Raw genomic sequence first — 12,341 nt, forward strand, 5'->3', positions numbered from 1 at the left:
TGTGCAGGAGGGCAGGAGCCGCAGGAACACTGCTCACAAAAGCATGGGTGGAGGGGGGATGTAATTAGGACACAGAGGCTAAATGTATTCAGGAATCAGACAGCTAGAGACCAGTGTGTATTGGGATCAAAGGATTGAGGTGATGAACATGCAGATTGGATCAAACGTACCAAGGACAGATAGAATGAAATTAGCTGGGATCTGTGGATACACAGCAGATAATGGATGCAGGGAACATACCGGGAGACAGATGGATACAGTTTGGAATGCATCTCTCCTATATATCTTTTCAGCTTGCCCATTACCGTCTGATAACTTGCAATTACTATATCTTACAATTAACATTCCACATTCTTGAAATCTCTTATATAACCATAATATTGTAATAAACATTATAATCCTATACACATATATACGTGTGCTATATTACCCATACCACATGTTAAGGAATTCCAATGCACATTACAATGAAACATTAGACCTCGCCAATACCCCCCTTCCCCTATAATTCAAATTGTCTCTCCAACAATAACCCCCTTGATGGCATTCCAGGTGCATCCAACCATAAGCCCCATATTTTCTCTAATTTATTCATTCAGTTTTGTTTTTTATATACCCCTTTTTCTAATCTGATAATATTATTTATCCTATTTTTGCATTCACTAATTTCTGGAGGTGAGGGGTTAATCCATTTGGATGCAATATGTTTCCTAGTTTTAAATAAAATACGTGAAATCCCTATTAAAATTGGGTCAAATTCCATATCATCCTCTAATATACCTAATAGGCATTTTTTGGGTCTGGTTGAATATCTATTTTATATACCCTCTTTATAATAGACAGAACTCCTTTCCAGTATTTACCTATCTCCCGGCATTCCCATAGCGTATGTAATAGGCCCGCAGCATCCATTTTACATCTTGGACGTTCAGCAGCAGTCCGGTATCCTATGTTACATAGGAATCTAGGTGTCTTATATTTCCTGTGTATTAATATGATCTGGGAGAATCTCTGACCCTCATGTAAAGATAATTGGGGTACCAGGTCTAATACCGCTCTCCTCAGAAATTGGACCTATATCTCCATCCATTTTTGTCTAGTTGGAGAAGGAAATATTTTTAAATAATTATCAAGAAGGACTCAGTAAATATCAGAAATATACGACCCTTAGTATTTCCCTTCTCTAATACCAACTTAACAAAAGTATTATTTTCTACCCAAAAGGGAGTCCATCTTGATTGTGCATTAAATGAATGCCGAAACTGTAGATATTTATACAATTGTTTATTTGTCAACCCAAACTCCCCCTTTAATTGATCAAAGGACTTAAGTATCCCTTCAGACAATGTTTTATATCGTATATACAGTACAGACCAAAAGTTTGGACACACCTTCTCATTAAAAGATTTTTCTGTTTTTTCATAACTATGACAATTGTACATTCACACTGAAGGCATCAAAACTATGAATTAACACATGTGGAATTAGATACTTAACAAAAGAGTGTGAAACAACTGAAAATATGTCTTATATTCTAGATTCTTCAAAGTAGCCACCTTTTGCTTTGGTGACTGCTTTGCACACTCTTGGCATTCTCTTGATGAGCTTCAAGAGGTAGTCACCGGAAATGGTCTTCCAACAATCTTGAAGGAGTTACCAGAGATGCTTAGCACTTGTTGGCCCTTTTGCCTTCACTCTGCGGTCCAGCTCACCCCAAACCATCTTGATTTGGTTCAGGTCTGGTGACTGTGGAGGCTAGGTCATCTGGCGTAGCCCCCCATCACTCTCCTTCTTGGTCAAATAGCCCTTACACAGCCTGGAGGTGTGTTTGGGGTCATTGTCCTGTTGAAAAATAAATGATTGTCCACCTAAACGCAAACCGGATGGAATAGCATGCCGCTGTAAGATGCTGTGGTAGCCATGTTGGTTCAGTATGCCTTCAATTTTGAATAAATCCCCAACAGTGTCACCAGCAAAGCACCATCACACCTCCTCCTCCATGCTTCACGGTGGGAACCAGGCATGTAGAGTCCATTCGTTCACCTTTTCTGCATCGCACAAAGACACAGTGGTTGAAACCAAAGATCTCAAATTTGGACTCATCAGACCAAAGCACAGTTTTCCACTGGTCTGATGTCCATTCCTTGTGTTCTTTAGCCCAAACAAGTCTCTTCTACTTGTTGCCTGTCCTTAGCAGTGGTTTCCTAGCAGCTATTTTACCATGAATGCCTGCTGCACAAAGTCTCTTCTTAACAGTTGTTGTAGAGATGTGTCTGCTGCTAGAACTCTGTGTGGCATTGACCTTGTCTCTAATCTGAGCTGCTGTTAACCTGCGATTTCTGAGGTTGGTGAGTCGGATAATCTTATCCTCAGAAGCAGAGGTGACTCTTGGGCTTCTTTTCCTGGGGCGGTCCTCATGTGAGCCAGTTTCTTTGTAGCGCTTGATGGTTTTTGCAACTGCACTTGGGGACACTTTCAAAGTTTGCCCAATTTTTCCGACTGACTGACCTTCATTTCTTAAAGTAATGATGGCCACTCGTTTTTCTTTACTTAGCTGCTTTTTTATTGCCATAATACAAATTCTAACAGTCTATTCGGTAGGACTATCAGCTGTGTATCCACCAGACTTCTGCACAAAACAACTGCTGGTCCCAACCCCATTTATAAGGCAAGAAATCCCACTTATTAAACCTGGCAGGGCACACCTGTGAAGTGAAAACCATTTCCGGTGACTACCTCTTGAAGCTCATCAAGAGAATGCCAAGAGTGTGCAAAGCAGTCATCAAAGCAAAAGGTGGCTACTTTGAAGAACCTAGAATATAAGACATATTTTCAGTTGTTTCACACTTTTTTGTTAAGTATATAATTCCACATGTGTTAATTCATAGTTTTGATGCCTTCAGTGTGAATGTATAATTTTCATAGTCCTGAAAATACAGAAAAATCTTTAAATGAGAAGGTGTGTCCAAACTTTTGGTCTGTACTGTATGTTATATATGTTTTATATTGTATAAATTTCTTTATCCACCCAACTTCGGAATCCCTCTAATTTATAGAACTCTGCATATTTATTATTAAACCATATAGGTGTAGATTCATTGCTGTCTCCTATTTCCATTATATCTTTACCCCTATCCCAGACCTTGTAGAGTAGAGCAAGTGTAGGGTATATTGATTTCTTGTGTGCGAGGTCATTCAGTTCCACTATATGAATAGGAATATTCCAAGATGTTCCTGAAGTAATTAACCGCTTAATACTATTTGGGTTTGCAGCACTTTGCCACCCACCCAAATGTTACAATTGCGCTGCCATATAATACAGTGGGGCAAGAAAGTATTTAGTCAGCCACCAATTGTGCAAGTTCTCCCACTTAAAAAGATGAGAGAGGCCTGTAATTGACATCATAGGTAGACCTCAACTATGAGAGACAAAATGAGAAAACAAATCCTGAAAATCTCATTGTCTGATTTGGAAAGAATTTTTTTTCAAATTTTGGTGGAAAATAAGTATTTGGTCAATTACAAAAGTTCATCTCAATACTTTGTTTTATATCCTTTGTTGACAATGACAGAGGTCAAACGTTTTCTGTAAGTCTTCACAAGGTTGGCACACACTGTTGATGGTATGTTGGCCCATTCCTCCATGCAGATCTCCTCTAGAGCAGTGATGTTTTGGGGCTGTCGCTGGGCAACACAGACTTTCAACTTCCTCCAAAGGTTTTCTATAGGGTTTTGATCTGGAGACTGGCTAGGCCACTCCAGGACCTTGAAGTGCTTCTTATGAAGCCACTCCTTTGTCGCCCTGGCAGTGTGCTTGGGATCATTGTCATGCTGAAAGACCCAGCCACATTTCATCTTCAATGCCCTTGCTGATGGAAGGAGGTTTGCACTCAAAATCTCACGATACATGAGCCAATTCATTCTTTCATGTACACGGATCAGTCGTCCTGGTCCCTTGGCAGAGAAACAGCCCCAAAGCATGATGTTGCCACCCCCATGCTTCACAGTAAGTATGGTGTTCTTTGGATGCAACTCAGCATTCTTTCTCCTCCAAACACAACGAGTTGTGTTTCTACCAAACAGTTCTACTTTGGTTTCATCTGACCATATGACATTCTCCCAATACTCTTCTGGATCATCCAAATGCTCTTTAGCAAACTTCAGACAGGCCCAGATATATAATGGCTTAAGCAGGGGGACACGTCTGGCACTGCAGGATCTGAGTCCCTGGCGGTGTAGTGCGTTACTGATGGTAGCCTGTGTAACGTTGGTTCTGGGATTTTTGCTCACCTTTCTTGAGATCATTTTGACCCAACTGGGTGAAATCTTGTGTGGAGCCCCAGATCGAGGGAGATTATCAGTGGTCTTGTATGTCTTCCATTTTCTAATTATTGCTCCCACAGTTGATTTCTTCACATCAAGCTGCTTGCCTATTGCAGATTCACTCTTCCCAGCCTGGTGCAGGGCTACAATTTTGTTTCTGGTGTCCTTCGACAGCTCTTTGGTCTTCACCATAGTGGAGTTTGGAGTGTGGCTGTTTGAGGTTGCAGACTGGTGTCTTTTATACTGATAACAAGTTCAGACAGGTGCCAGTACTACAGGTAATGAGTGGAGGACAGAGGAGCCTCTTAAAGAAGAAGTTACAGGTCTGTGAGAGCCAGAAATCTTGCTTGTTTGTAATTGACCAAATACTTATTTTCCACCAAAATTTGAAAAAAAAATTCTTTCCAAATCAGACAATGTGATATTCAGGATTTGTTTTCTCATTTTGTCTCTCATAGTTGAGATCGACCTATGATGTCAATTACAGGCCTTTCTCATCTTCTTAAGTGGGAGAACTTGCACAATTGGTGGCGGACTAAATACTTTTTCTCCCCACTATATATTAGTGCATTAAAAATCGCCAAAACACCAGATTCCTTGTCACTTTGTAGCTATTCAAATTTTATCCTAGCCGATTTCTTTTTTCCATATAAGAGAACGAAACTTGCTATGAATTTTCTGAAAATGGGAATTATGGATCCAAATAGGGGCATTATGCAGAATGTATAAGAGTTGGGGCATCAATATCATTTTTAATAAGTTCCCTCTTCCTACAGCTGATAATGGTAATCTCCACCACGCATTGATTTTCTTTTTATACTTTTCCAGAAGAAGATATAGATTCAGTACAATGTAATCCGGAGATCTTTTTGTTATATTTATACCAAGGTATTAGAATTTCTCAACCGTTTGTATTCGTGTGTGTTCTAATATGCTGGAATTAGGGATATCCTCAAATGGTAGAATAACCGACTTATCCCAATTAATGGACAGGCCTGACCATTCACCAAACTCTCCAATAATGTTCAGAATAGGATCAATAGACTAATGGATATCACCTGCTGTACATATATAACTGTGTATTATACAATCACTGTATTTTATGTAGTGTGGGCACCCGCTTCTGCAGTGCCACCATGTAACCAATTGCTTATGAAATAAAGGTTTTTGACCAAAGTCGTGTTTGGTGTTTCTGATTATTCCCAAATGTTCTGCCATTCATATCCTAGCATGGATATGTCACCATCTTATTGGTACTAGACAATTGTCTGATACGAAGATACTTTCCTTTGGTTTAATATATATTATTTGCTTCGTTCAATTTTTGTTTTGTTGTGGTAACCCCTTTACCCCCGAACGTGGTTTGCACGTTAATGACCAGGCCAATTTTTACAATTCTGACCACTGTCACTTTATGAGGTAATTACTCTGGAACGCTTCAACGGATCTCACTGATTCTGAGAATGTTTTTTGTGACATATTGTACTTCATGATAGTGGTAAAATTTCTTTGATGTGACTTGCGTTACTTTGTGAAAAAATCAGAAATTTGGCGAAATTTGAATTTTCATGCCCTTAAATCAGAGATTTATGTCACACAAAATAGTTAATAAATAATTCCCACATAAAACACACGTCACCCACTATAGGCAATACTAGGGGGTATAATGGAGTCTAGACACAATGAAATTTAAAAAATTACAGTTTTTATTAAGTCATATATTAATGAAAAAAGTTTTTTTCCATAGAAAAAAACAATGATTAAAAAGTTAAGCAGGAAAATTTTCAGCTGTCCAGGATTATGTATATGGGACTCAATCCAAAGGCTCTTGTAGGATCGAGGGTAGGGTTAAGATATTTATTCCCTCAATGAATATATAGATATCAGCAATCCAGCTTTTAATGCTTACTGGCCAGAGGGTATAAAGTACAAATGCCCTATAAAGTGCCAGTGCCAGCAGCATGGGCATGTTACCCTAATAGATATACAGATATCAACAATCCATTTTTTTGATACCTGATGACCAGAGTGTATAAAGTGCAAATGTCCTATAAAGTGTCAGTGCCTGCAGCATGGGCTTATTGCCTCAATATAGCTATATCAAAGGGACATTCAGATAATAATATTGTGCTGAGACCCAACCACTATATCCCCAGTTGTCATAATGTCAATTACTTACAGCCAGAGGAGAGAGAAAGTGACCCAGTGATCCTGGTGCTGCACCCCGATGCCGCCGTTTCGCCACGCTTCTTCCAGGGGGCGTTAACCACTATAGCTTAACTGGCTCCTTAAATACACTGTGTTCCAAATTATTATGCAAATAATATTTTCTCAGATTTTCCCAAATTACCTATATGAATTGCAGTCATTGTAATTTTCCAGTCAAATAACTATTAGAGTACAATTGAAAGGTTTTTGTACAAACTGCCTATGATAACAGTATATTTTTAAAAAAATGAAAAACTCAAACTGCACTCTAAATGCATGTTCCAAATTATTATGCACAGCAGAGTTTTCAACCTTTTCATTTTAATAAAGAACAAAAAAAATGGTCTTTTTTGAAATTATAAGCATTAGCAGGTTATTACAAACTGAAATCAAACAGTTTTCAACTCAAAACTTTATTCTAGGTGATGTTACATTTGCACATAGGACCCCTTGTTCGAAAGGAGCTTCTGAACTCTCTCGTCCATTGAATTTGTCAGGTTTTGGATTGTTTCTGCTTTAATTGTTTTGCATGAGGACAGAATACCCTCCCAGAGCTGTTGCTTAGATGTGAACTGCCTCCCGCCATCATAGACACTCCTTTTGATGATGCTCCAGAGGTTCTCAATGGGGTTGAGGTCAGGGGAGCATGCTGGTCACACCATAAGTTTGTTCCCTTTTATGCCCACAGCAGCCAGAGATGTAGATGTGTTATGTGCAGCATGAGACGTGGCATTTTCATGCATGAAAATGATCTTGCTGCGGAATGCACTTCTTAAACCATGGAAGTGCTGTTTGAGAAACTCAACATACATTATGGAGTTCATCTTTACCCCTTCAGGGATCCTAAAGGGGCCGACAATCCCTCTCCCCATGATTCCAGCCCAAAACATTACTCCACCTCCTCCTTGTTAGCGCCGTAGCCGTGTTTGCATGGGGTGTCCATCAACCAGCCATCCTCCACTCCATCCATCTGGACCATCGAGATCATTTCATGCATGATAATGCCCCGTCTCATGCTGCACATAACACATCTGCATCTCTGGCTGCTGTGGGCATAAAAGGGGACAAACTTATGGTGTGGCCAGCATGCTCCCCTGACCTCAACCCCATTGAGAACCTCTGGAGCATCATCAAAAGGAGTGTCTATGATGGCGGGAGGCAGCTCACATCTAAGCAACAGCTCTGGGAGGGTATTCTGTCCTCATGCAAAACAATTGAAGCAGAAACCATCCAAAACCTGACAAATTCAATGGACGAGAGAGTTCAGAAGCTCCTTTCGAACAAGGGGTCCTATGTGAAAATGTAACATCACCTAGAATAAAGTTTTGAGTTGAAAACTGTTGGATTTCAGTTTGTAATAACCTGCTAATGCTTATAATTTCAAAAATGACCATTTTTTTGTTCTTTATTAAAATGAAAAGGTTGAAAACTCTGCTGTGCATAATAATTTGGAACATGCATTTTGAGTGCAGTTTGAGTTTTTTATTTTTTTTTTAAACATACTGTTATCATAGGCAGTTTGTACAAAAACCTTTCAATTGTACTCTAATAGTTATTTGACTGGAAAATTACAATGACTGCAATTCATATAGGTAATTGGGGAAAATCTGAGAAAATATTATTTGCATAATAATTTGGAACACAGTGTAGTTGCTATGAAATGTTTTTTTTATTCCTACAAGTTTGATGCGTTCCTGTCCCCGGGCCCGCAAGAAATCCCGCCTCCTGCGTGAATTACAATGTCTCCCCCCTCCCCTGCATGTCAGTGCCCTGTGACGTGCTGTTGCCGTGGCCAAATCCCGCACCTGCGCACTTCTCCTTTTACCCTAGGCGCACTTCTTCCTGCCGTCTATGTTCATTTCACTGGAAGAATCTTGTGCGCAGGCGCCAGGAAGTCAGAGCGATACCAAATATGTGTCGTTTATTTTATTTTTTTTTCATAATATTAATTTATAAGTACAATTATATATTTTTTAAAAAATATTTTTTCAACTTTTTTTTTAACTTCTTTACTTTGTCCCACTGTAGGACTTTCACTTTCTACAGTCTGATCGCAGTTATCTATAATATAACCGGGGATGCGTGTCTCTGTCTGAAGCCTCTATAGACTGCGCATGTGTGACGCGCAGTCTGGCTCCAGACAGAAGCATGCATGGAGCCGTTACAGGTAAGAGGAGTGTATGGCGCCGGAGATCGCTCGGTATGCGTAGAAACTGAACGCATACCGCGATCTCCGACGCTATACTTACATACTTACCTGATTGGGAGGAGCGTTGCCGCGGCGCCTCTCTTTACCGTAGACCGGGGCAGGAGTGACGCGTCGGATAAGCGCATGCGCATAGCGCTATCCGGCGCCATTTTATTGAAGACACATTTGCAGTGTGTCTTCATAAAAATTACGCTAAACAGCGCGGTGCTCCGGCGCCGCACTCCTCCCCCGGCCTCCGGCAGAACAGGACGCAGCAGCGCTCGAGCACAGAGAAGAAAGGTGAGCATAACTGTTTATTTTTTTTGTATGTGTGTACAGTGTGAAAGGGATGAGGTGGCCACACATACCAGGATTGTGGGGTGAGGGGACCATGCATACCAAGATTGGGGGGTGAGGGGACTATGCATACCAGGATTGGGGGGTGAGGGGTGCCACGCATACCAGGATTGGGGATGAGGGGTGCCACGCATACCAGGATTGGGGATGAGGGGTGCCACGCATACCAGGATTGGGGATGAGGGGTGCCACGCATACCAGGATTGGGGATGAGGGGTGCCAAGCATACCAAGATTGGGGATGAGGGGTTCCATGCATACCAGGATTGGAGATGAGGGGTTCCATGCATACTAGGATTGGGGATGAGGGGTTCCATGCATACCAGGATTGGGGATGAGGGGTTCCATGCATTCCAGGATTGGGGATGAGGGGTGCCATGCATACCGCGATTGGGCATGAGGGGTGCCATGCATACCGGGATTGGGGATGAGGGGTGCCATGCATACCAGGATTGGGGATGAGGGGTGCCATGCATACTGGGATTGGGGATGAGGGGTGCCATTCATACCGGGATTGGGGATGAGAGGGGCCATGCATACCAGGATAGGTATGAGGAGTGCCATGCATACCAGGATTTGGATGAGGTGCCATGCATACCAGGATTTGGATGAGGGGCCATGCATACCAGGATGGGGATGAGGGGTGCTATGCATACCAGGATGTGGGTGAGGGGTGCCATGCATACCAGGATAGGGATGAGGGATGGGGTACCATGCATACCAGGATAGGGATGAGGAGTACCACACATACCAGGATTGGGGATGAAGGGTGCCACACATACCAGGATTGGGGGTGAGGGGTGCCATGCATACCAGGATTGGGGGTGAGAGGTGCCATGTATACCAAGATTGGGGGTGAGGGGTGCCATGCATCCCAGGATTGGGGGTGAGGGGTGCCATGCATCCCAGGATGGGGATGAGGGGTGCCATGCATACCAGGATTGGGGGTGAGGGGTGCCATGCATCCCAGAATAGGATGGTGGGGACAGGATGGGGGCAGCACAAATACCAGGAGGGGGGCAGCACATACCAGCATGGGAGACCATATACCAATAAAAATGCTCGCCACCCGGGCGTAGAATGGGTTCAATAGCTAGTAAGATATAGCAGTGCAGGATCACTGTTATACCTTGTAACCTGTCAGCCCTGCAGACACAAGCTAGTTTGACCATGCACTATGCATGATCAAACTAGCTTGCAAGTATCTGATCACCCGGATGTTGTCATGACGAAATCGGGTCACCATGGCAACGATCGAGACCCCGCGATGACATCTCCAATCCAAGGTAAGAAGGGCTGTTTTTCCTCTCCCTTCTCCCGAAGTGCTACGATCTACTTCAATCACAGCATTTCGTGGTTTAATGTGCTGGGGACAGTGCGGGACCGCTCTTGGCAATGAGTACCAGGTGTCAGCTGTCAGAATCAGCTGACACCCGACGGCAATCATGCACGCACAGCCTCTGTGCGGGTGCAATCGCCTATACGTAATAGTATGTATCTGGTCCATAAGGCCCAGGGTACAGGGACGTATTATTACTGACCACGTCATAAAGGGTTTGATGACATCACAGTGTCCTATTGAAGGTTCCTGAGATGGTATTTCTGTGCCTTTTTGTTTCGGTTGGTGTTTCCTTTTCTCCTGTGCTGTTTTTTCTTGTTTGTTTCTCTTGTAATAGGAGTTTTTTAGCTCCTGAATAGACTCCAATAGACTCTGTTGCTCCAGCTGAGGTATCTGGGTCAGAGGAACTAAAGGTGACCTTGTTAGGTGTACGATGCATATTGGAGCTATATTTATGGTTTCTAAGGATGGATCTAGGGGATTTGCCGGTTTTGTCCCACCTTCCCCACTCATCAGCTTGATCTGTGGATTAATCATGGGAATCACGTTCTAGTTTTATAATTTCCATGATTTTCTCTTCTGCTTTGCTAATTTTAGCATTACTTTTATTAATGAAATCTTCAAAGTCCCAAAGTCTTTCTTCCAGTGATAATTCCAATAAATTCTTTCAGCAATCCTGGCTTGATCTGACCGGCTTCTATAACTGTGGAGCGCACCGCTGTAAGGCTTGTGAATGCGCCCAGAAGTCTAAATCATTTATCCTCTTAGCGCCCGAGACAATTTTCACCTTAATGACCAGGCAGAATTTTTGAAATCTGAACAGCGTCACTTTACGTGGTAATAACTCATGACACATTTTACTTTATGTTAATGGTAAATTTAAGTCCATATTTTTTGCATTTATTTGTGAAAATATCAGAATTTGAGACAATTTTGAAAATGTTCCAACTTACAATTTTTATATCCTTAAGCCAGTTAGTCCTGCTGTACTAAATAATTAATACATAACATTTCCCATATGTCTACTTTACATCTGAATCATTTTTCAAATGTCATTTTATTTTGTTGGGATATTAGAAGGGTTAAAGGTTTAGCAGCAATTTCTAATATTTTCAAGAAATTTCCAAAACCTGTTTCTTTAAGGATCTATTTAGATATAAATGGACTTTGAGGGGCTTATTTATCTGAAACTCCCCAAAAGTGCCACCATTTTAAAAACTGCACCCCTCAAATGCTTCAAAATTGCGGTCAGGAAATTTTTTAACCCTTCAGGTGCTACACAGGATTTAATGCAAAGTGGAATTAAAAAATATAAATTTAAATCTTGCTTCTAAAATGTTGCTTTAGCCCCACATTTTTCACTTTACAAAAGATAGCATGACAAAATGGACTCCAAAATTTGTTATCCAGTTTCTTCTAAATTAATTGATACCCCCATATGTGCTCAGAAACCTCTGTTTGGACAAACGGCCGGGCTCGGAAGGGAAGGAGCACTATTTGAATTCTGGAACACAAATTTGGGTGAAATAAATTGTGGGCACTGTGTCGCATTTGCAGGGCCCCCAAAGCGCAGAAAATCCCCCCCACAAGTTACCCCATTTTGGAGACTACACAGCTGAAGGATTTTATCCAGGAGTATAGTGAGAATTTTGAACCCACAGGTACTACACAGAATTTGATAACATTAGGCCGTCATATTGACAATTTTCATTTTTTTCACAAAAATTTTATTTTAGTCCCAAATTTGTAATTTTCACAATGGATAATAGGAGAAAATGGACCCCATAATTTGTAACACAATTTTTCCTGAACACGATGATGCTCTATATGGGGTAAAAAACGTCTGTTTGGGCACATGGCAGGGCTAAAATCAGTAAGCAAACTATTTGTCTGGAATAAATTGTGAATGCCATGTTGCATTTGTAGA

Source organism: Phyllobates terribilis, unplaced genomic scaffold (genome assembly GCF_046119375.1).
Source record: "Phyllobates terribilis strain yellow unplaced genomic scaffold, ASM4611937v1 Scaffold_71__1_contigs__length_7168151, whole genome shotgun sequence".
In the NCBI taxonomy this organism is placed as follows: Eukaryota; Metazoa; Chordata; class Amphibia; order Anura; family Dendrobatidae; genus Phyllobates; species Phyllobates terribilis.